The following is a 26,618-nucleotide window of genomic DNA, read 5'->3' as shown; positions in this document are numbered from 1 at the left end:
GAGAGCTCACCTCCAGGCATGTTGAAGTGCCCTTGCTTTCTCACTTAGAGTGCTTTTGAATCTAACCCATGCAGTTCCCTGTTGAGGTTATGAGTCACATTCTCCATTTGGTGTTTGTTTCTCTTCCCTTTGTTATCTTCTATTTATTGTCCTGAGCTTCCATTATTCTATAGGATCTTCAGGCCTTAACTCCCCTCTTCTTTCAATCCTTATTTTCCACAGTGTCTATCCCTATTGCCATTTTTGGCAATTAAACATTGTATTGGATTCTCAAATCCTGAGATGGACTTAAACACTACAGGGGCAAGTCAGAGCCCTTTTTGGCCTCTTAGCTGAGTGAGTGACTTCTGCCCTTTAAGGCAATTGACAGATAGAAGGAAACACTTCTGCAGGGCAGGACTACTCCCTGAGGAAACTCCTCCACTCTTTTCAGCTACCCTAGAGTCTGTCTATCCCCCTTTCCTTAACAGCAATTCAATGTGCCTGGAAGTGAAAGAACAGCTCTGGCAGCACTTAGGTATCCATGCTATTTATTTATTTGTTTGTTTCACACCTCCTTGCTAGACGTGAATGTTGACCTTCATGTCATAGCTTGCCTTGCTGATCTTGATTCACTACACACCTCCATGACAGATAGGAAATGCTCAATACAGCTAAGATCTTTTGCATCTACTCACATTCTCTGGTGGTTTTTGCAAGGAATGTACTTACTGAGGTTGGATTTTCCCAAGCACCTTCACAGTTCTAATGATAATAGATATGTGTATGCCATACAGCGGTGCTGAGGAGATCCAGGTCTATTTAGTTCACATTCATCACATTGTTTTAAATCAAAACAGTATAGCTCTGATCTTAACCAAATAAGCTAGTGATGTTTAGACAAAAAGATTAATATAGCTCAGAAAAGCATAATCTTTGTCCATAGAAGTATCTTAAAATAAAGAATTTTAATCAGTAGGCTAGATATGTAGAGAGATGTGTTTTGCATGTAGACATCTGCGATGATCAGAGGGCTGGAGCATCTCTGCTACAAGAGTTGGGGCTCTTCAGCCTGGAGAAGACTTTGAGGAGATCTTCTAGTGGTCTTCCAGTATCTGAGAGGGGACTACAAGAAGGCTGGGGAGAGACTGTTTACAAGGTCTTGTAATGACAGGATGAGGGGTAATGGGCTTGAACTGGAAGAGGGGAGATTTAAACTAGGTGTTAGGAAAAAGTTCTTTGCAGTGAGAATGGCGGAACACTGGCATAGGTTGCCCAGGGAGATGGTGGATGCTTCCTCTCTGAAGGTCTTCAAGGCTAGGCTGGATGAGGCCTTGAGCAACCTGTTCTAGTGGGAGGTGTCCCTGTCTATGGAGGGGAGTTGAGCCTAGATGATGTCTGAAGTCCCTTCCAAAGTAAACCATTCAATGGTTCTGTGATCTAATTCTATGTACTACTTCAGCAGGAAAACAAGCTTGTGCAGGCAAATAAATTTCAGCTGCATCCATGGTGATAGATATAAATATGAAATTATCTCAGTTTATATATGATGCTTGAGAATATACAGGGAATTAAGGACAGCCCCTACAAAATGAAGACATAAATGGACTAACAAGTAAAGCAAAACCTAAAATAAAATACATCTTTGCTTATATTTCAAAACACACTTTTTTCCTTCATGCATTGTTCTACTTTTGCCTTTTATTATTTCTTAAAGTAAAGATGCATCTTCACTTTTTTACTTGTAATTTTTTGAGCTGCATTACAGCCTCACCATGGACAAATTCCTGAAATGTCTCTATCTCTAGGATACCACTTTTAGTTTAGGGAGCACATCATTCTGATTAACCTATTTATATTTATAGCATAATGTACTTGCGATACTTTGACAACAATTGATGTAAAATCAGTTATCAAATTTCAATTAATTAGAATTTAAGTGATTTTAAAAATTAATCAGGGATAAATAAGATATTAATTCACTAGATATTAGTTCTATGTTAAAATTCATCTCAGAGACAAAGTACTCAGAATAAAATTTGAGTTCAAAAGTGCTTCATACAGTATTAGGTCATTTTTTAATTGGACACATCCTGAGAATCCCTGAACCTCACTTTAAAGTTAAGCACTTCATAGTGGACTCAGGTGCCACAGTATCTAAGACCCTTAAAAGGGAAATAACTGCAAGAAACTAGATGATCATGACAAATTTCAGGAAATTAAACTTCCTCTATCCTGCAGAGAAAGGCAGAAAATTCCTGATATTCCTACCCGTTTGAGTTATTCAAGAAAGCTGTATCAATCAGGCATCTGCAAATGAAAATTCACCTTAGAGATATATTATCCAGTGTGCTTGTCTCCTGTCATAGCCTGTCTACACTGATCCAGAACAAGGCATTTCTCTCCTGCTGCTGAGTACTTGTGCATTTAGAAGTAAATCTTTTCTGACCGCTGAAGCCCTGAAGTCTAAGTTTTGATATTGCTGCTTGTCTGAATGCAGAACTTGTAGCAATTTAATAGAACTCCTTTATGGGTCATACAAATATGCCACTCAGAGCAAAAGTCATCTACTACATTCTTTCTTGTGTCCCTGCTGGGATTTAAGATGTGGTCCATGCCTGTTGCTCAGCAGCCCCAGGTCTTTCAGCTTTTCCTCGTGATATGATCTGATCCCTTAATCATCTTTGTGCCTCTCTGTTGGACCCTCTCCAGTAGTTCTCAGGCTTGAAGCGGGGAGCCCTTAACTAGGCACAGTACTTCAGATACATGGCTTCTTGCTATACCTCCCACACCTACCATTTTTGAGGCACTTGATGTTCTTCAAAGAAGCCAAAAAGTATACAAACACTTCCTTTACTGGTCAGATCCCGCTGAAGGCTTTGCTCCATATGTCCCCTTGTGATGTCTAAAGAGGCTATTCCTTATTTCAGGATTGCCATTGATCACATGGAAGAAATCAATAGGCTGAAGCTGCAGTGAGTGAGATGCCCCATGACCAAAGGTAGGGTGGGAATAATGGTATTAGAAGACTTGAAACTGGGCCCTGTTCCCAGATGTAATGGAGGGGTAATTAATTGATGTGAGCTTATATATTTCCAAAATTGATATTGCTTATTAATATTGATATTCAGAACTCTTACAACCTCCTGACCACTAATTTGAATAATAATCGGTTCTTCACACAGTCATGGAAACGTTCAACAGAGGAATAACTAGATCTAGAAATAACTAGCCAAAATATAAACATTAATTGAACTGGAAGACGTTCTTGCAGTCAATACACTGCTTGCCCACTAGATGGATTCAGGAAGTTCCTTTCTGCTTATGGCAGAAGGCTATGGTGAGTTACATGAGGCTTTAAGTATTTGCTCACAAAATATTATCTCCTGACTCATGGAGCTAGCTACAGCTTCAGACAGTACCCCAATGCTTTCAGGGAATTTTGTTACTGTCTTGTCAGCCACTGAGACTTCTGATTCTTCCCAGACTTCAGAGTGCTGGGGAAAGGAGGCAAACAATCTCTGACCTTATCATGTTTTTTTTCCTGGATGATCTGTGTATCCAGGAATTCCCATCTTGGCAGGAGACTTTCAGGTGTAGGCAGGATGTCTTGCGATGTGCAGTCTTAGTACGATGTCATTCTGGCTATGCAGGCTGATCTCGTGGAGGCATTTAGAGCCTGCTCCTGGTAAACTTGAGGCAGGCAGTTTCCAGGAAGTTCAGGATGCACTGAGGCAGTGAGCAATAGCATCAGGCAGCAGCAGGCATGAATACAACGGCAGAGCATGTTGTGTTTACCTGATCATCTCTTTTTATCAATGTAGCCAGAGAATAATGGACCTTTGGACACAGAATTGCCAATCAGAATGGCAGTTATCTGAGCTTGACCATATTAGGTGAAATTATAGGCTTGCTTTACCCAAATTTGGGAAATGTTTACCTTGTTTACCACAGGATGCAAACAACTCTGGACAAGCGACTGTCCTTAGACTCAATGGCTCCAGGTTCTTTGTCCTCTTTCCCTCAGTTGCTTAGTTGCTTCTCCCCAAAACAGGAGGAGGGAGAGCAGAAAAACATGTCTGGGCAAGCCAGGATACATATAAGCCTATTTTGGCCTATTCAAGCCTACCACTACACCAGTTTTCCTCTCACTTCATTTATGCACTTCAGTCACTCAGCATTATACAGAAACCAACAACCTGGAAGTCCAGGCACCTTGTATTCTGCCCTCTGATACCACTATGTCCAGAAAATAAAAGCCATTCTTCCTGTCTATTCCTTTCACTGTAAAGCAGATGTTCTGCTTAGCACTTGTCCCAGTAACTGCGCAGTTCCTCTCCAATCTTTGGGCATCCTCCTACTGCTCACCCACTAACCTTGGAAAGAAATATCAGCAGGCAAACTGAATGCTTGTAACCTTGTATTTGTGGTACCATATGCAATGTAAGGAGCAAATGCACATAGCTTCATACACAGCAACAAGTATTTGGAAAGCCACCTCAAAATTAGTTTTAGGAACATTTCTTCTCTAAGGGCTTTTCTTTCCCCCATAGTCTCTATCAAAGAGATATCTGCCATGGTGGTTTCAACAGTCCAGCCTGGGCCAGGTTGAGCCAGTAAGGAATCTGGTTAAGTACCTGTCATCTGAATTATATGAACTGTTTAAAGAACAACTTAGTGAGGGGAGAAAAATTAATCTCAAGAGCAGCCCTTGCATTTGTCCAATCAGTGTAGCACATTGTTTTCTTTTCCCGTAATTTTGAGACTTAATGGGAGCTGTCTCATTTCCATTCTATCTTTTGGGTTCACTGAGCACCGCGTTGAATTCCTCACAAAGTGCTTGGTGATCAGTTAGTCTTACAAGAAATTCCCCTGGCTGTGCTATGGGTGCCTGGCAGAGGTGCTGTTCACCACACAGTCTGGTCAAGAGCAAATCTTCCCTTTACAAATGAAAATGTGGATTTTTGCAGATCAGAGTATTTATTGAGTAGGTACCGAGAGTGAAGAGTCCTGTAAATCTCCACACTTTGCAAATGAGATATAGCCTGGTAAATCTGAATCTGATTTGTGTCTATATAATGAGTTTAACTCAAGGGAAAACGAAATACTTTTGAATCTGGTGCTTCATGACTTTCAGTACTAAAAACTTATGCAGCTGGATTCAATATAAAAATAGTATGACTCCATTTTACAGTAAATGCAGAAGTTTTTGCACAACTTTATGTACAATAACTTTTTATTATACTACAGTTCTGTGCAGTTTACGCTGTAATAGTGCTTTCAGGTAAGAGCTTAAAACTGAAGGTCATGTTTGCTCCTCATGAATATTAAATATCCCAGGATTATTTTCATAATTATATAGATTCATAGTATGCCCTTGGGCAGAGCTACCTTTCCAGTACTGGGTAGGGTAGTTCTGCACCTCTGTGCAAACAAATAGGTGTCTCTAAATTGAAGCAATACTTTGAAAACAGTCAAATTAGAGGCATGATATAAATGTACAAAAGTATATTGGAACAGAGTAAAATCCATTGCAAAAACACTTGCACAGCAAGTGAATCCTCTCTTCTTACTGTCTGTATGTGGAGGAGTACTGAATGCTTGGACACATCCTTGCTCATGGATAGGGTACGGGGCCATATAGCACATTTCCTATCTTTTCTCCCACTCCCAGGAAGGATTATCATAATGAAAAAAAACCAAAACAAACCAGGGCTGAATACTGTGATTGTACTGGGATAGTCACCCTTTCCTTGCTCTTCAGGGAGTTTGGATTTCCCTGGGCTAACAGGCAGCTATGTTCTTCCAGTCCATAACATTTTTCTGTTAGAAATTTATGTTTTGCTGTAAGAGATTTTGACCTGGGAGCTGGCTTGATTTCCAGCATTATATGAAAGTATTCTGAGATAGACACTGCACAAAGGCAAAGTGCCCTCCCCTTGTTTTATCGCACAGGCACTCCCAAAGAAGTGGGACCCCTGCTTGTTCTTGGAACATGTTTTTTTGTAGTCATTTTTGTGCTTCTTGTTTTAATACACTTTAGGGAGATACCTAAGCCACAAGAATTTGGTCTAGACTCAACTGGCTTTAGAGACATGGTCTGAGGAATTCTGAGGATACATTTAAACATAAGTCCAAACGATCTCCTGGCTCAGATCAAGGCTATTTCTTTACCTTCTTCAGTGAACAGAAAAGGAGGGCAAAATGCTGAATTGTTATCTGAGGAGCGTAAAGAAAAAATCGTTTTTGCAGGATGATTTATTTGTAAATCCAGTGCAGACCTGTACGATACTGTTTGGCACTGGAGTAGACAGGCTCCAGACCAAGATACAGTCACAGATTCTGTATTTATGAGTATTTCTGAATGTATCTTAGACATATTTGTGACTGTATCTTAGGTGACATCTTCTTCAGAACTCTGCTTCTCAGGAAATTTTGCAAAAGCAGCTTAAAAACATCTTCTATGATGCATGCATATATTTCTCTCATCCTCTCTCTACCAACTGAATCTAGTAGTTGCAACATATTAGCATGCATTTTGTTTGTATACAATCAGCTGCAGATGAACACAGATGTACATATACACAGAGAGTATTTGGTAGCTTTGCGACCTTGAGATATGAGCCATTCATCATTGACTAGCCTAAGAGTACACATCCTGGTATGATTTATTCATAACCCTATATGTGTCTGTAAATATACACATATATGCAAGTAAATATTCATTTTATACATATTACATATTATAATGAGTGCCATTTATAATCTGAAAATCAAAGCCAGTGGCAAAAAATCTTAAAAGTGACTACTGTTTTCTCCTTTGATACCTTTCCAAATTGATGTTTCCATCTCATTGTTTTTGTATTTGTTTTTAACTTTATCTAAAAGATTTTAAAATAGGGTATTACTTAACAAAGAAGAAAACTTTACCACTTTCTCATGTTAAGCTAATGTGACAATAAAACTGTCAACAAGGAGGCAAGATCAGTCTCACAAAAATCTTGAAACCTTTAAGTGGAATTTGCATAAAATAGTTCTGGTATTATTATTCACTGTTCTTTCAGTGACAGATATGTCAAGGCCTTAAAACCTAAAAGAACAATTATGCTATTGTATCTCTCCGAGGATTCAAGGGGTGTGTCTTTGGTGAAAAAGTGCTATTAGAGCTTTGAAAAGCAGTAAAAAGACAGCCCAAGGGGCTCTTTAGCTAGTCATTTTAAAAAGAATGCCTGGGCTTTAAGTGTCTTAAAGTACATTTATTCAACTCTTACTTTGTGCTTTAAAAAAACTGTTAATAATTAATGGCTGTAACATTTTATTTTAACATTTGCATTTACTATAAATAAAAACTCTTGATAAAACCTTTATTGATTAACTTAAACTATGATTCTCCTGTGAATGTTTCTGTATTTCTCTCAAGCGTAGTGCAAAGAATTATATATAAGCTTTTTTGGTTAAACTGATATTGAGGAAATCATTGAACAATTATAGACCAAAACAGGAACTAATCAGTAAATCCATTACTTGAACAAGCTAGCTTAACATAACATGTCTGACATTAAGAATGAGGGATTGATAAGTAATATGTCATTACAGCTGGATGTGCCATAAAAGTCAGCAATCCAAATGTAATTTTATATAAAGCATGCTCACGATTTTAGCTGTAGACTTGTTTGAGCTCGGATTAAAACATATATTTTGAAGTTCTCACCAGAGAACAAGTTGGAACGAGCCTGTAAAATACAAAATCACCAAGCAAAGGAAGAAGATGCAAAAAAAAAAAAAAAAAAAAAAAAAAAAAAGGAATAAAAACTGGATTAGACTTGAGAACATGGAGCAAAGAGACATCAAGAATAATTTAACAAGGAAAATCAAGACCTGAATTAGCAAACTTTAATTGTTGTCGACACTAGCCAGCTAATAAATGTACTTCAGGGTAAGACCAAAACCAGCATGAAATTAATTTATTTCATACCCTTCACTGTAGAACAATGTAATTATGAACTTGGCAGCGAGATGTTCGATTGGCCAAAGACCAGGTTAATATACAGTATTTGGTTATAAAATTATTCATTATAAATATAGCAGCTCGATTTCTTTCGTATCAGGATTGTCATATATCAATATAAAGTAAATGAGGAAAAAGTGCTGCTCTTAGCCACCTATTTTTGCTATAAATGCATACATTACAATAGCATGTAAAGTGCACTGAGGTAATATTCAGTTCACACAGCAGCACAGACTCATTACAGCTGCTGGAGATACATAGAAACTCTTAGAACAATACATTTAAAACAAAGAAAACAGGAGAAATCGTTACACTTTACAACAGACAGAACATAGCAACCTCCATTAAAATTCTTATAAATAATATTGCAAGTCAATAATTTAATCTTAATATTCTTTAGACATTTTATACACTAACTATAGAAGCTGCCATAAAAAAAACAGAGTAATGCTAGCTATTTGGAAAGATTCAGCTGTAAAGTTTATAGTGGTGACCACTCTAATAGAGTGTGAGTGGTTAGAAAGTCTGATGAGGTCTGTATGATGTCCAAATCATTTCAATTTTGTCATGATAATATCTAGGTAAAACTGGCAGCAGTCAGTTTCTGGATAGTCTGTATTTTATGTGATATTCACTTAGTGCATAAGCATCTATTCTAATTAAGCTTTATGAAACCTGCAGATGTAGCATGCGGTTATGTGGCATTCAGGTCTTGCACTACTCTGTTCATTTTGCATTTACATTGCTGGAAGTTTTGTCGTCTTACAGACTTGTGGAATCATTGCTTTCTGATTTTGTCCGCATGTTTTTTGTGTGCATGCAAATATGTATTTGTACACAGATAAATAAGCAGAGCTATCCTTCTCTGTTAGAACTTAATTTATGGCAACATTGTGATGCTGGCACTTGGGCCAACATGCATTTTATCACAGTATTAGGTGATTTAGGATTCTGCAAAAATATGTTATGCAAGTCTGAATGGATAGCACTTTATAAACATAAGAATGAACCATATCTCTTATCTGTCCTTGAATTTTAGGATTGTCATTGGCTTTGCATGAAAAATTCTACCTAGCTTTTCTCGATGTTCAGTAGTGTTGTCTTTGAAAGTTTAGGATTTATAAAGCAGAACATAATTGTCAGATTTTAAAATACAGTTAGGCTTTCTTTCCAGCTGCATTCTGTGTTAAAAGCTGCTTAAATTCCCATATATTTAACGATGTCTTTTTAATGACTTTTCCTGATTTAAATCCTTTCTCCATAATTTAATTTTTCTTCTCCTTTTCTTTTTGTCCCCATCTAATGTAATAGCATTCTGACAAGACCATATTTAATTAAGGAAACAGGCCAAATTCTGCCCTCAGTTAAAACCCATTCAGCTTCAAAGTTGATGGGCAGTGTGGAGATGGAGCCTGATGGGGTTTATCCTAACTGATGTTGTTAAAACACAAGGCAATGAGCTTGGTCAGAATGAGGCAGCGGTCAATCACAGGCCTCGTTCTGCAAATCCTAACTGGGCAGGCAAGATGCAAAACAATTGCAATTTTTTCTCTGAATGCTTTAGGCAAAAGAAGTCTCAAAATCTCTGTTCCTACCCCAGCGTTCTTACCAGCCTTTGCTTTTTCATGTAGGCATTTCATCAGAAGAGTGTACTGACAAGGAATTTAAAAGAAAAATAGAGCAATGGCCTTGCTATTTGGCTAAAAAAGGGTAGCAAGGAAGAGACCATTATTAGTTTGACAGAGAAATAGCGAGTCAGCTGTCAAAGATGGAATTGCTGCCAGGCTGGTGAGGAGGAAATGCAATAAGGGCCAACTTGAATAAATAAGCAAAGCAAAGCTTGTGAATGGGGAGAAGAAGCTTAAATGTCGTAATCAGAGGATTGATGGATTCAAGGTGTGGGAAAGATACACCAGGTCAGACTGAAAGGCAAGGTAGATGCTCCTTAGTATAGGATTGTACAGAGAAGGTGGTGACATGAATATGTGGGGTGCTAGGAAGGAAGAGATGTAGTGAATAAAGTAATTAGGGTAAAAGCAGAAGATAAGGGCCTGACCAAGTGTTTCAGAGATATCATCAGAAAGAAACATCTGACTATTGAAGATAGAATTCAAGGAGAAATGGCAGAATTTGGCTGCAGTCTGCTTATAGGGGAAAAAAAAAAAAAAAAGAGAAGAAAGAATCTAAAGAACCTATCAAAGCTGTGGGCCCAACCAAGAGAAAAGGTTGTGGCTTTATTATGCACAGTGAATGATGTCAGCATGAGAGGCGCTCACAATAGCATTTCTGAAATGTGACAGTGCTAATGAGTTTGCAGCCGTGTGACTCAGAGAAGTTGGCCCATTTATTTTCTGAAAGAGAATGGACTTATCTAGATGACAGAAATAGCTATTGTCCCTGATGTGCCATCCTTCTCCCACAGAATGATTTAGGAATGGCTCTTTCAGGCATGCCGTATCTGTTCTCTAGAAGAAAAGTCTTCCTTTCTCTAGAATTCTCTAGAAGTAAATATAACATCTTTTGGGTAAGTATATCTAAGTACAGAGTTAAACCCTGTATGTGTCAGTAGCTTTCTTTACCATTAGCATGTTTACCATTTAGCACAACCTTTTGCATCAGAAATAGAAACACATATGGCAGATACTTCTCTCACCCCCTCAATGTCCAGTTCTCTTGAACATGGAAGGAAAACTCCCAGAAATATTAATTAATCCGTTCAGATCACTACATAATGAAACATTTATTTGTGCTTTGTAGCATCTTGATGTGAGTGAGGTATTTACATTGCTATGGGAAGGTCATGAAATATTTAAGGTTTCATGTCAGCTTACTAGTTTTGGAGCTTTGGAGACAGGCACTATTATTTACTGTATATCATGAACACCACCAAATAAAAGAGGGCCTTGACCTGCTAGTCCTCCAGGAGCTACTGCAATAAATAATAGTAGTTGGGGAACAGTCTGTCATTCTAACACGTTGCTGTTACTGTTGTAGTTTAACATCAAATGGAAGGATCATCTTGACAGTACTTGCTGATTCTGTTTTTTGGTGGTTGATACTGTCCTTATTATAGTAAATTCAGTAAAAGATATTGTGTCAAGCCTTGGCAGTTGTTGAAAACCTCAAACTCCTAATGAATGCGGATGCTGTACTGTTGGTTGACATCTTTCATGACCAACCTCTATGCATTCATACATACACACACACACACATGTCCCTGCTGTATATAGGCCATAATACCTGATAACCTGTGGGAAATAATAGTAACATCTGGAACCTGTGATAATGTCATCATTCTAAATAGGGCCAATGAGGAAGCAATAATACAAAACTGAAGCTGAGAATGTTGTGCTGTGCTTCTCTATGAAGTCTTCTACTCTGTCTTTCATGGACCAGCTTTTCTTGGGCTTGTTATGCCTCTGTTCAGATATTCATTCCAGAACTGAACATTGTGAGTTGCCTGTTTAGTAGTTGTGGGAGCCAGAGCTGCTTTTCACCATCCAGTTGAGAGAACCTCTCTCCATTTCATAGAAATGAAAGAACAGTACTGCCCTGCTTAGCGGGAGTCAACTGTGGGTCTAACAATAGGTTGTGCTCTGTTCTCGGTGTCTCAGGTGAACCCTGGTCCTGTCTCCCCAAAAAATATCAAAAGTAAGGTGATGCTGTAAAAATGGAGTGAGGATAGGTGCCCAAATATACCTTCTCCAAATCCAACTGAGTTCATGCTTAAGAGGTTCAGTACCATATCAAAACTTGGTGGTATCTTAATACTTTCAGGATATCAGTATTTCGGGTAATTCAGATGGTGTCACCTATCATTAAACTATGCCTCCTCTGCCAGTCAGGTGTCTGACATTGTCTGTGGGTGGGTAATAAGAGATCCAGTACCTGAAAAGTTTCATTGTACTCCCTGCTGTTTCGGATCTGAGAAAGGGTTTGCATGCCTGAAAGCTCATCTGTTCTTTTCTAACTATGCCAATTGGTTTAACAAATTCTATTATCTTTCTGTACTAACCCTGCCTCTAGTCTATTGCCCAATGCACTGTGCTTTTCCCTCAATTACCCTTAAATATAAGCCCTTTCACACAAGTTTGCTACTTTTTTTCCTGTCTTCCTACTTTTCCTTCTATCATCCCTTTACATATTTTTATTTCCCATGCGTGCTGCTCTCTCCCATTAAAAAAGACAGAACATAAAATAGAAGTTTAAAAATTACACCTCCCCACTATGCTGGTTATCCTCTCTTGGCCTGAGTCACCTTTCATACCTTTGTCTTTTTCATTCCATTAATCTCTGCTTTTGAAGCCTTCAGCATTGTCCTAATAGCAGCCTATTTCAATGGACAGTAGCATTGCAGGACAGACTCTGAAAAAAAAAAAGAAGAGTAAGACTTGTCTTGACAAAAATGTCAGTCAGAAGTTTGATCTGACAGTGTTTTCATCTCACAATTTGGAGGGAGAAGTACTTTGCAAAATTTTAGAGAAGAGCAGAAAATCATGCAGGAAAGTAAATACTGAAGTTTGTGTCTTTTCCAATTCATTGAGAAGAGATGCCATTACTAACAAAGCAGTTAACAGAAATCATTCGATTCAGAGGGACTTGTGCTTTACAGTGTTCCGATGCTCGATGCAAGTACTTAGCTACAAACAGTTTTTCAACGGGAATAAAGATTAGAAGTATGCAACATTTTTTTTTTTTAAATAACTGGGGATCATTCTGTAATGTTCAAAAGTAAAATTAGGAGTTAAGTTTATATTTTGAAATGTTTGAAATTGCAGAGAAGCATATTCTAGAAATTTAAGCACATTTAACACTTTCAGAAAACGCTGTCCCTTCTCCTCTTTGTATTAATTTTGTTCCAACTATGCAAGATTTGTATTTTTTTTAATGCACTGAAGGCTTTCACTAAGGATCCTTTTTCTAAGGATGTGACTAGGAATTCTGCTACCCTACTGCTGCTATAAAACTTAAATGGGAATGGTTCATATAAGACAAACAGATTACACAATTTTGTGACTTTTCTGCAGTCCAATGATGTCTTTTCTTTCTTGAGCTTCTGGGACAGGCATAATAGGAGATTATCTACCTACCTATCTATTTATCTTTTTTTTTAAATCTCTGCCTCTCTCTCTCTTTTTTTTTTCCCCTCTCCTGAGGCTTGGAAGTTCTTGCTGGTAATACTTTTAAGTCTGTGACTTGCTATGTGGCTTTGAAGAGGTCATATGCAGATTGCAGCTCATTACAGCCATTCTGTCAAACTTTAGTATTGATTTATTTCCCATGCGTGCTGCATGCAGGGGACACAGTCTCAAGTTGTGCCAGGGTAGGTATTGGCTGGATATTAGGAAGAAGTTCTTCACAGAGAGAGTGATTTCCCATTGGAATGGGCTGCCCAGGGAGGTGGTGGAGGCACCGTCCCTGGGGGTCTTCAAGAAAAGACTGGATGAGGCACTTAGTGCCATGGTCTAGTTGATTGGTTAGGGCTGGGTGATAGGTTGGACTGAATGATCTTGGAGGTCTCTTCCAACCTGGTTGATTCTATGATTCTATGATTTTGAGGAATTTCCTTCTTTGTTTTTGGGTGATTGTGCATCCTGCATGTCTCCTGGAGGGTTAGTGTTTGGAAGAGCTTCTCGGCAATGTATCAATTTACATGGCTACTACAAGTCTCGTTTTTGCTATCTCCTGTGATTATAGTGACAATTCTTATTCAAGAACTATAAATAAGGAAAATGAAGAGCAGGAGCTTCCTAAAACAGCTTTGAAAACAGTCCATGTATGTCAGCTTTAGGCATATTATTTCAGTCGAGTCTTAATTTCCTTGAGGATAAATTGTTTGAAAAAGTAGAAGAGGGCAGAACAAGTTATTCTGTTAGCATTTTTGGTGCAGTCACTGAAGAATGACAGCTTTCTGAGAAGATCATATTTAGAACAAACACTATTCTCTCTCTGGTGTGGAATGAAAACAAGGAAAAGAAAGAGAGCAGATGTTTGAGTTTGCATAAAAAGATATTAAAAATGGCAAAAAGAGAAAGTTTTGGTTTCAACACATTTAATTTTCCTGTTTTCTTTTATCCATCTCTTTCAGCAAGGTTTACACTCCCACTGGTAATTCAGACATAGTTTTACATACAAGTCAATTGCAAGTAAAGTATTGTGACATTTTCAGTACATCCTTGAAAAACTTCTGATTATTCTCTTTCCCATCTCAAAATTATCCTTTCCTTCTCAAGACATCACAGAGAAGCTAATGTAGAAATGACCTGTTGGAAAATTTCTAAGTAGCTGTCAAATCAGGCACATAACAGAAGACAGATTTTAACTATTACTGTACCCTATCACTTTCCCATGGCACTGGAAATACCTGTGAATGGGTGAACTGAAAAAGGGGTATTTGAACCAACCTGTTGCAGTAAACAAGACTGCAGCAAAAACAGTATTGCAAAATTTTGTGTAACTGCTCATTTTAAGGGGCATTCTAGGAAAATAGTGCCAATTTCATGCAAATTCCATGGGAAAAGATAGACTGGAAGGTTTTACTTGAGAAGTGTAAAAGCTGTAATATCTATCAAAGATATACAAACCTAATAATCATGAAAGCAACACTCTTTTACTAGTGTATATTAATAATCACATATCATGCTGGAAAAATGCAGAAACATGGTGTTTTACTCCATGTATGATGAAATGCAACTTCACATTAATTCCCAACCAGGTATAAAAATTGATTCTTAGATCAGTGGAGTTCTCTGCAGGCTCAAATAGTTCTGCCACCTTGTTGTAGCCTAGAATTATCGGGGTCATCTTGAGTTTAGATGTCTAGTCCATGTGAATAAACAAAGTGTGGTTGATTATTTGAACAGACTATATGAGGCTGGGCCTTCTGTTATTGCTCTTTTTCTTTGTACTCTTTTAAGGTTATGGGAGCATGGGTAGTGCATACTATGTGCAAGCAGCACTTTCAGTCAGTGGTGGGAACAGTTTACTGCTGAATTTGATACAAACATAAAATAAAAGATAAGAAAATCAGAACAGGTTTTGTGATTATTCAGATTTTCAGTGATTTGCTTGACTACTCTGCTATAACATAATCGATGACAGAGGTGAATAATCTAAACATGTACTTTCAAAAAGGACAAAAACCGTGTCTGTTAAAAAAATATCAGTTCATCTTTTTCTGGAAATATTTTCTTTCTTCAGTGAAGAATGATAATAACCAAACTGAAATTCTCAAAGGAATATAGATAGCTCAATATAATTTTCATAAAACAGGTAGTGATAACTGCTCATGTGCGGTCTGTGCATTTTACCACCTGTACCACTTTAATGACTGAGAGTGACGCTGGAGCAGTGGTCAAATTTCAGGCAGATTTAAGCAACTATTTTACCCTCTTGGTCCAGATTTTGGAAAGGTGGAAAGCTGCTCTGTGATGTCAGCACCAAACTACAGAAATCTCTAAAGCTAGTCTAATTCACAGTATTTGCCACTCTGAGATGTGATTGCATGAGAATGAATTATATTACATGCTTTTATCAATGTTGAATCAAAACCAAAGGCGTGTTTCCATAGATTTGTATACAATTTAGCTAGTAGAATTGCTGAATGAGACTACTGAAATTTGCTGTTAAGACTCCATCATCTGCATTTGCTGGTTATTAATCTCTCTAACTGGTTTTGTATAAATTGCATAAACCAGCCACCACCTAAGAACCTTCATGGTACTCCAACAGTTTCTCTGCAGAGTTACAAAACAAGAAATATATGGCAAAGGCAAAACATTTGACCTCAGCTATGCCCAAAGTGTTTTGAAAAGCACTTCCAGAAGTGAGGAGATGGACTATAATCCAGACATAGTTCAGAAAAAAATTGTATACTGTCCCTCACACAGAATACTTAATAGAGAGATGAGTCTTTATGGAGTTGTAATTTTAAAAGGCAGGTTTATCGACTTACAGAATGCTTGTAAGTCCAGCAAGAGATTAAGCATTATTTCAGAGAAGTCCACTGAAGTTTAGCAAGAGATCAGAGTTCCATTAATAGTGCAGTGAAAGCTTACATATATCTCCATCTCTGTCTGTGTTTCTATCTCTATCTCTGTCTCTATCTCTATCACTATTTCCCTCTCCCTCCCTCTCTCTCTCTCTCTCTCTCTCTCACTATGTGCATCTCAAAGGTTTACGTAGCAATGATTAAGCACCTCTAGGGAACTGGAAGAGACTCAGTAGGTGAGAAGGAGATAAAAGAGGGAGGGAGATGGGGGGCAATTATTGCCAGTCTAAAAGGGGGAGGTAGAACAAATTACTTTAATGGTAGTTTTTAGGAATAAATCCTGAATGCACAAGCTGATAGCAATAATTGAATGTGATAAAATCCTAGACGCTGAACTTTCTTTTAGCACAAACATGTCAAGACAAAAATATCAAGTCACACAGAGACCCTCCACCTCCTTTCCTGACATCATGGTTCAACATTAGTCATGGTTGGCAAACTTACCCTGAACTTACTGAAAGATTTTTTCTTTAAAAAAAAAAGACACATGGAAAATGTTGAATATTGTCTCTTATTTTCCCAGGAGTTATGGTTGGGAGAACTTCCAGAACTGCATCTTTATTTTGGTGACTATTTAATGAATAAAGAAGTAAAGAGACAATATGATCACAGTTCTAAAATCCTGGAGTAGAGAGCCTAAGTGTGGAGTCTAGCTGAGGCCTAGGTGAGGTCTACATCAGAACTTAGCATGTTACAACTAGAGAAATAATTAAAAGGTTGTGCTTTTTAAGATGTCACTATTGTTATTACTAAAATCTCAAACCACTTCCAAATAGAGCACAGAACACAGTCATTATCTTTGCCTAAAGATGAAGGGAATTCAAGCAGCCAGATTCACCTTGAGTCACACTGAACATTTGTCAGTGTTTGAAGAAGTCCCCCTCTTCCTTCAGCATCCTGTGTATAGCACAGGACAACTTTTTTCTGTGCCCTGGGCTGAGGCTGTCAATGGATTTGTACCCAGAATGTAACAATTACATGATTCTGACCTGGATCACTAGATGTAACAAAGCCATTATTAAAAAGGGGAGGGAAGAAAAAAAGGAAAGCAAGGAGAGCCAGAAGAATAATTATAATATTTGGAAGCAGTAGGTGAGGTCACCAGCCAGGAAGCAAGGGCAGAGAGGGGCCTGCAAGGGTTCTGTAGTCATCTAAGTAATCATATACATGTTTTTTTCATGCAGTGAAACCGGTGGCTGCTGATTGCTGCAGAACTGACATACCAAACTCGTAGTGATATTACACCTGATGGGAAGCCAATGTGCATCAGCAGTACGGATCACTGCTAATGAGCTCTGGCTAAAGGCAGTGAAAAGGGTGAACACCATCAACTGCATTTAGCTCACAGCAGAAGGAAGAGAACTAGACACACAGTACGAGAGCAGCCTGCTTTTTATTTAAATTTGCTGTAGCACTTTCTCAATGCTTGCAATTCTAAACAGCATGATGTTATCTGAACATCAAGGATATATACTTGGTATCCAAGGCTTTATAAAAGTACATTTATAGGAAAGAATGCCACTTCCCCCTCCTTCTACCTGCCCAAGAAAAATCTGAGTAGTTTTCTTTATGCTTTTATAAAGATGGAAGGTGAAGATGACGAAGGGTGTGACTTCATACACATTGGTTTTGCTTATTAGAAAGGATTAGTTCCTTTGGCAAATGTGCACCATACCACATTTCTTCTTCTTTAAGTGGATAGAGCCTTAGGCCTTGCATTTTTGTTTGTTCAACATCTTTGTCGGTGACATGGACAGAGGCTTTGTGTGCACCCTGAGCAAGTTTGTTGATGGCACCAATCTGTGTGGTGCAGCAGACACACTGGAGGGCAGGGATGCCACCCAGAGGGACCTGGATAGGCTGGAGAGGTGGGCACAAGCCAACCTCATGAGGTTCAACAGGACCAAGTGCAAGGTCCTGCATCTGGGTCAAGGCAATCCCAAGCACAAATCCAGGCTGGACAGTGACTGGCTGGAGAGAAGCCCTGAGGAGAGGGACTTCAGGGTGCTGGTGGACAAGAAGCTCAACATGAGCCAGCAGTGTGCACTTGCAGTCTGGGCTACATCATGAGAAGTGTGGCAAGCAGGTCAAGGGAGGTGATTCTCCCTCTCTACTCCACTCTGATGAGACCCCACCTGGAGTACTGCATCCAGTTCTGGAGCCCCTATTACAAGAGAGATGTGGGCATGCTGGAGTGTGTCCAGAGAAGGGCCACGAGAATGATCAGAGGGCTGGAGCAGCTCTCCTATGAGAACAGACTGAAAGCGTTGGGGCTGTTGAGTCTGGAGAAGAGGAGGCTCCTGGGTGACCTTCTTGTGGCCTTCCAGGATCTGAAGGGGGCCTACAAAAAAGCTGGGGAGGGACTTTTTAGGCTATCAGGTAGTGACAGGACTAGAGGGAATGGAGCAAAGCTGAAGGTCAGGAGATTCAGTCTGGCCGTGAGGAGGAAGTTGTTCAGCATGAGAGTGGTGAGAGGCTGGAATGGGTTGCCCAGGGAGGTAGTTGAGGTCCCCTCCCTGGAGGTGTTTGAGGCCAGGCTGGATGAGGTTGTGGGCAGCCTGATCTAGGGCAGGGTGTCCCTGTCTGTGACAGGGATGTTTGAACTAGATGATCCTTGTGGTTCCTTCCAACCCCGACTGATTCTATGAATCTATGATTCTATAAAATTGTACAGTACACAATTTTTGAAGTTGTATCAGTTTTATTTCTAGTTCAGAAATTATCTGAATGAGTCAAGTGTAGTCATGAGGTGGAAAAGTGGGGACAGGTGACTACAATAAATGGATTTCAAAGAAAAGTTCCCCAAGAAAATGGTGCAGAAGTATTCAGCTTCATAGTACCAGATTTCCCTGAAAAGACTAGCCATCATTATGCTAGAAGAACTCCCACTAATAGAATCATTATTAGTGCAAGCTACTTGAGTCCTGTGCAAAGCCAACTTTCTGTTGTCACAGATAAGAAAGTAGTAGCATTTTTGTAAGTCTTGATGCTTTCCTAATTTTATTTTCAAACAAATTTCAGTTAAACCCTTCTTCAGACAATAACTGGAGTCTGGAGTTGCCTCCTAGAGTTGTATTTGCAATTGCACTCTCTGCATACGGAGCTTTTGAGATGCTGAAATTGATGTGTGGTGGTGTGGAATGTTCAATGGGCAGTTGCTTGGGCAGCTAGTACCATGGACTGCAGGTTCAATTGCTATTTCTGTCTGAATTATCTGCATGAAAGTATGTTGGCTGCTTCACACTGAAGTAACTTTTCTGTTTGCAATCTGAATGTACACACAGAATAATGAAAATGTCTAGTGAAAATAAATAAAGCAAGTGGGTTTGGCAATTCATTCTAGAAAAGGGAATAATTTTTTTCAGTTGCAGATTTTTGATGTTAGGTTATGGCCCAAGACTTGTCCCTAGAATCCGAGGAAATTTAGGGTCTCCAATAATCAGGAAGAAGTTTAGCAGCTTAGAGCAAGCGTACTTTCTGCCGCATTAGAGGTGCTCTTCTCTATGATAGATATAGAATCATAGATTCAACCAGATTGGAAGAGACTTCCACGATCATCCAGTCCAACCTAGCACCCAGCCCTAGCCAATCAACTAGACCATGGCACTAAGTGCCTCATCCAGGCTTTTCTTGAACACCTCCAGGGATGACGACTTCACTGCCTCCCTGGGCAGCTCATTCCAATGGGAAATCACTCACTCTGTGAAGAACTTCCTTCTAACATCCTCCCATATATGTGAATGGCTGCATTCTCAGTCAGAGCAAGGACTTCTGAACTGCCTGAAGCACTGCTACACTGAGCATTCACTTCTTGAACATTAAAGCAGATCTGAATATTCATATGCTTGAAAACATCCAGTTTGGGGTTTTTTTATGGATACATATTTCAGTCTTAGCTCTGCTGCTGCTTGTAGTCTCTCTGAAGACTCTATGCGCTACACTACTGGGCCTGAGTGCCAAAAAAAGTGAAGTTGCAATGGATTCATCACAGGTCCATATATATCTGCCAGTTGAGGAACGACTCCTGTTTGTCAATACAATATGAATAATACAAATGAAATCTGGAGGACTGAGGTTTTATATTTGATGTGATATTCCTGAAAGCAGTGAAGCTTCTCTGATTTATAGATGATAAGCAACTCAACTGTGATATTTTGTTATTGTGTTTTAGTGGATAATTGAATATGAGGAAACTGTGCACATTGTATAGATTTTGTTTTTTAATAGTAGAACAGGATTTTGCCAAACTTTTAATGAGAAGTGATTCTTAGTGTGTAAATTCCATTATTGTCAGTGGATAAATGTGTAAAGCATGACTGAATCAATCCCATAGTCTTTATTTTAAGCTCTTCAATACTAGTTATCAAAGCATTTTCTGTAGCTCACTACATTGCTCAAACAGCAAGATTTGAAGCAACTTGGCAAGAAAGGGTTAAGAAGTGAAAGATAAAGAGCTCCAAGTGTCATTGTTTTAGTACCAGTAATGTTATGTCGCTGCTACAGCACATAAAGGAAAGAAGAAATGCTGACAAGAAAAAAAATCACACTTTAAGAAACTTTCCAGAGTCTAAGGAAGGTACTTTTAAATTTTTGCCAGTTACAGTAATTAGTAAACTTGTTCTTAATAGTGTTGTTAAAATGTAATTTTTTCACACTTTCTCTGACTTTGACACTGCTGCTTTTTAAACTTCATTTTGCACTTTGTTCCATTGTTCTTTAATCTGCTGCACTTTGCATTTAGTATCACTGAAATTTCGCACTTACTATGTCAATAACATCTGGCAAAATTGCCACCTATTAAGAGTAAGTGTTCTTTTTTCTCCTGTGAGAAATGTGATGGTGTATTATATTGGTTTCCCTTGAGAGGCTAAGGAGACAATTTTAAAGCAGATAAATGCATTAAAGAAATAACCTGAACTACAAGAGAAGGTTAACGAAAGTCAGAAACTTTTTACTTTTTTTTTCTCACCCTTTTCTTCTTTTGATGAAAGCATCCTCTACATGTGGGGAGTGAAAAAATAGATTAGCTATACAATCTTTAGTACATTTAGACGTATGTTACATTTCATAATGCTACTGCAGGATGTGTTATGTTCTCGTTGTTATCTACATCTGTATTTTTCTGTCCATGTCGGATATGCATCAGTTTCATCATGTATTACAGACAGTGTGGTTGTGAGTTGCACTGTTGTGCAGTTCCAAAAACATGGGAGTGTTTTTTTTTTAGATGCCATAGACAGGAGTAGGCCTGGCTTTTTGTTCTTCCCCTCCGTGGTCAAACACTCTTCCAGTTTACATGAGCACTCAGTGAGCACCAGGCTTCTTCTAACAGAAGAAATACTCTACTGAAGAAAGGCAGATTTGATTGGAGTGAAGTTATCACCTTAGACTCCTCTATGCTTACCAGTCCATCTGAAGTACTTCCTGACCTTGGCCACCACCCATAGCTGTAAGATTGACCCACTTTGGACATGCTGTTTGCAATAAACCCTTCCTAAGTTAGCACACGTGCATGCATGTCCTCATATAGTCTGACTTTGAAAGTGTCTATTTTCCTGAAGTACATATATATATCCTGAATGTACCTGTGATTCTTATACATACATTGCTAGTACATGAAAATGAATTTACAGAATGATGTACATTCTGATGCTTTACCTTTGCTGTGGATAAAATTTGAGTGAAACTGAGTCTGCTCTCATGCTGTACACATGCTGAAATGATGCCAAGCTTCAAATAATTGCTCACAGGGCAAGGAAGAAAGCATCACAGAAGGAAATTATGTAGCAGTGTTTACACTGTGGGGTCAATTTTCACAGTACTGCCTTCCATGGTATTGGAGGAATGTGAGCTGGGAAGGGCCAAGGAAAATGCTATGTTCCAGAGACTGTCAAAGACACAGGGAATCTTTCCATTATTGACTTTAGGACAGCTTTATCCTGAGCCTATGTTATAAATGCAGACTATATGACCTACCTGATTGAAAAGACAGGAGGGATGGAAATATGATAAACTGAGACACAGCCATGTCAGATTTTGGTACTTTGTCAGGTGGTGGAAGTGCATTTCATGTCTGTAAAGCCTCATGTTAGAACTCAGTGTTGCAAACACAAGTTATATCAGGCTTTGCAGGAGGGATGTGAATTTTGTATCCAGCTACATGCACAACTCCAGTTAGCATGAGACCTGTGTATATATTGCATCACAGAAAGAGTAGACTTGAGCAGAAAAGGATTTGTCCCCATGGAAAAGCAGCTTAACAGTCAGGCTAAAGAAATGGATTGTTCTAAAAGTTGTACACTTGATCTTTATTCAGCATATTGTTAAAAAATAGATGCATTCTTCATCTCTGTACTCATATGAGACTTAGAATCATAAATGGCTATTTTTTTTATGTTTGAATTCAAAAGAAATTTTACCTGAGTAAAGCAAGATAGGGACGAGTTCAATACTTTAGTAACATTGATATCTAAGGGTATTATAGAGTACATCTCATCTGAAATAATTTGAACTAACAATGCTATAGATTTTCTATCTAGCTATACTGCAGCATATCTCAACACGGTCTTCAATTTGCACATCATATTTATAAAGGCATTTCTTAGATTGTTTCAGTATAAATCTACCTAGATGATGTGTTACTGTTTAAACTTTGAATGTATGTCTTGAAGGACACAGAAATAGCAACACAGAGCATGCTTGAACATTCTCACTGTTTCCTTTTTTCCATGTATACAATTAGGGCTCAGATATTTGCATCTGAATTGATATCGTATTATAATATGGAGTTTACATACCACTGGTTACAAATAATGAGGTGGTGAAGAACAACAATTGTATTTATCCTCCCAGATTTTCTCTTTTCTTAAACTCTCTTCTTAATCCTCTACTGGCTGCAATTTAAACATCTTTTCCCTGACACGAGCACATTTTCCTCTAACAAAGTGCCTTTTCTGACTCTTTTTATTTTAAGGTAATTTTATATTTAAAAAAAATATTACTCCTAACAATACACAAATAAGGCTCTAATGAGCACAAATGTGAATCAAATGCTCATGTGTTATCCAGTGTTATCCAGCATGATACTGCAGGGCTCACTTTTTAGCCTTCCTCTAAAATAAAGTCACTTTCCATATCCTGATTTAGAAAAGATGAATTGTTTCCTTATTCTTAAAACATACCAAGAATTTACAGTTGTGATTCATTAACTTGAACTTGGAGACAGAACTGGAGACTCAGGCAAGTTCTTAAGGTGACTGCATGACTAAACTGCCCCAAGTCAGTTATTTTTCTGTTTAAAGATGTGGTAGATTACAGGCAGCTAGCTTACATGAGCCTTGTTCACACTTTGTAATGCTGTTCTTGGTAGGTAGCTCCCATGATTTCCTGGGGAGGATTCAGAGAGTAAGTCAAGGTTTGGCAACTTTTCAAAGTTGAGGTGCCAGATGGTATTTTTCTTTCCCAAATTAGAAGTTAAGCGTGCCGTTAGAAACTCAGCAAGAGCTGGGAGATACTGCCTCTCACAGAAGCAAGATGCTGCCAATCACCTTATTGGAGGTATCATCTCTCTACACAAAGCTGTAGTTTCTCAGCTCCTGTTGAGTGTGGAAGGTGGGGGAGCCTCTCACAGGTGCTCCTCTAAATATGTGCTTTGTCTCCCAGGTTCTGAGCCCGTGTGAGCCCTGCTGTGTACCATTAAGACTGCCTGTGGACCATCCTGGCCATCCAAGCTCTTTTTTCTTGTTGTTATAAAGCAGAGATTTCACAATCTAACCCTAGTCAGGGGAACTAGTTTGGATTTTCACAGTGGTGTCCCCACCTGATAATGATTTCTCTCTATTTTTGATGTGGTTTGCTTTCCTCTCCAAATTCAGACTTAAACAGGTGACTAAAAGGTTTGATATTCAGGTTGAAGGCTGCATCTTTTGCACAAGGGGCTTCAGAGAAAACTGTGTGAGGAGTGGATTGAGAGCAGCCCTGCAGAGGAGGGAGTGGATTGAGAGCAGCCCTGCAGAGGAGGGCTTGGGGGTGCTGGTTAATAAGACACTTGACATGGTCTAGCAATGTGTGCTGACAGCCTAAAAAGCCAACCATATCCTGGACTGCATCAAAAGATGCATGGCAAACAGGTCAAGGGAGGTGAATCTTTTCCTCTACTCCACTCTTGTGATTTCCCACCTGGAGTATTGCATCCAGCTCTGGACCCCTCAACACAGGAAGGGCATAGATCTGATTGAGTGTGTCCAGAGGAGGGCCACAAAGATATCAGAGGCCTGGAGCACCTCTTTTATGAGGACAGGCTGAGTGAGTTGGATCTGTTCAGGCTGGAGAAGACTCTGGGGAGACCCTATAGCAGTGTTCCAGTACCTAAAAAAGGTGTGCAGAAAAGCTGGAGAGGAACCATTTGTAAGGTCCTGTGGTGATAGAACAAGTGGAAAGGGTGTTAAACTACAGCAGGGTAGATTTAGATTAGATATCAGGAAGAAATTCTTTACTGTGATAGTGGTGAGACACTGAAACATGTTGCTCAGAGGAGTTTTGGATGCCTCATCCCTGAAAGAGTTATAAGACAGCATGGATGAGGCTTTAAGCCCGATTTAGCAGATGCCCCTGCCCACAGTAAGGGATTTAGTACTTGATGACCTTTAAGGTCCCTTCCAACTCAAACCTTCTATGATTTTATGAAAACATTTGTTCCAGGTAGGCAAACATTTTAGCTGCCAGCACTCATTTTCTGGTACCTGAAAGTTGTCAAAGATGATAGTCTACTTCTGTGTTCACCTGCAGTCTGTAAGCTGAAAGCTGCTGCATTTTGCATTTCTGAATATCCTTCATGAAACCAGAGGCCACAGTCCTTTGCCTGGGAATCACTGAACTTGGTCATGAGTGTGATCTTGCAAACCGGCAAGGTCTGAATATCCACAGACTATGGAGATATTATACCCCACGGTAGAGTAGGGTCCTTGAAGTCTCATAATTTGAGAACTAATAGGACCAAGAAAAGTTAGAAAAATAGCATAGGAAAAACACCCACGTGAAGTTAGAAACTATCTTTTGCTCCTAACCAATGTCTCCACTAAGGGAAAAAGAAGCAAGAAAACACAGCCCCACAGAGGTGAACTGGTCTATCCTTCAGACCAAACGTATGCTCAGAGCTCCTCATCTGTTTAAATTTCAATAGGTGTAGCCAAGTTGTGACTCCTCAGATGAGTTTCAGTAAGTTCCCCTTCCATGCAACTAGTAGGGGCCCTGCCGGGTTATGTGAATTCCCAGTGGCAGGAAGAGTTTTGGAGGATAACATCACTGAAATTCCATGGCAGCCAAATACCTGTCAGACAGCTGAGTGGCTCACTGGTGTCTCAGGCATGAAGTGGCATTTCTCACGAGTGTGGACACTGCAGATTCAAATCTAGCTAGAGGTTAGGCCATGCCAAAGGACTGTCATCAGAGGTCCAGAATCTCTTGGCTACTCCAAAGTGACAGCTTATCTCCCATCATATCAGATAAAAAGAAAATGTAGAAACCTATGTTGATGCTTTCTCCATCAACATAACAACACCAGTTTTAAACAAAAATGAATGCAAACCAGCTTGACATTTAGCAAGATTGCTCTGATACAACAAATATGTTACAAGCCTGGAGACAGGTGCATTACTACTAAGAAGGATTTTGTTATGAATGTTCTCATTACAGTGTGTCATGGATAACTAACAGCATACAGTTTGTGCCTTGAGGTTCAGCTTTGCTCTTGTTCTATTGTTGTCACAGGTTTTTATGTTAATCTTTTAGATTAAATGGTAAATATAGAAGTCTTTAGTCAATTAACAAAGTGGTCATTAAGAGATGGTGATTGAAACAAAATTGTGAGAAATATGAATTCTATATCCTCTGAACTATGAAAATACTGCAGAGGAATGAACACGAGGTGCAGTAAGTGATGGAATAAATTCAGTAAAGAGCAAAGGCAATTCTAACACCTGCCCTAGCTCTCTGATCATCAGAGAAATATCCATAAGTTGCTTAAGCTTTTAAACTCATCCTGCATGATACAAGTAACATATATCCTAACTTCTGCATGTAAACATTTGCATGCATAATATAAAGTATCTATTTTCTCATTGGTTTCAAAAGGACACAGCTCTAAGTTTGGTACTGACTAAAAGTACCTTGTTAGAGCTTTTATCTGCAGTAAAATAGACTCTTTTCATGTGTTTATCTTCCTTCTAGTAAATGACCCAACTGAGGGATGCATTTTAGTCCTGGACTTTAATAACCTGTATTCCAATCAGAACTGATTCTAATAATTATTCTTATTATTTTTAGGTTATTTCAGTAGTCTACTAACAGTACCCTGAAATAATGTAGCATGTGCACGACAGTGCCAGCCAGCAAGAAAGAAGAGAACCTGTCTACAGAGCCAAAAGAGCAAACTACAACCCACCATCCCACTCATTAGACATCTAGGAAATGTCTTCTACGTCCTTACAGAAGGTAGGCAGTTATGAAGTGTGGTAATTATCTGCCCCTTATCTTATCAATAATTAATACTTTTCACTTGCATTTTGTTCTCTGCTTTCTAGT

The 26,618-nt window shown here is 38.9% G+C and overlaps 1 long non-coding RNA gene across 3 annotated transcripts in view; it reads left to right on the top strand.

Moving 5' to 3' along the window:
• Window positions 1-26,618, top strand: part of LOC135174038 (uncharacterized) — a 198,486-nt gene that overhangs the window by 126,178 nt on the left and 45,690 nt on the right. For all 3 annotated transcript variants that reach the window (XR_010301730.1, XR_010301705.1, XR_010301742.1), the window contains one exon: window positions 26,361-26,528. This is a non-coding gene — a long non-coding RNA (uncharacterized LOC135174038). The remainder of the gene's footprint in view (window positions 1-26,360; window positions 26,529-26,618) is intronic.

This window comes from Pogoniulus pusillus, chromosome 1 (genome assembly GCF_015220805.1).
Source record: "Pogoniulus pusillus isolate bPogPus1 chromosome 1, bPogPus1.pri, whole genome shotgun sequence".
NCBI lineage: Eukaryota > Metazoa > Chordata > Aves > Piciformes > Lybiidae > Pogoniulus > Pogoniulus pusillus.
Note: the sequence above shows the minus strand (reverse complement) of the source record. Positions and strands in the feature narration are given on the sequence as shown.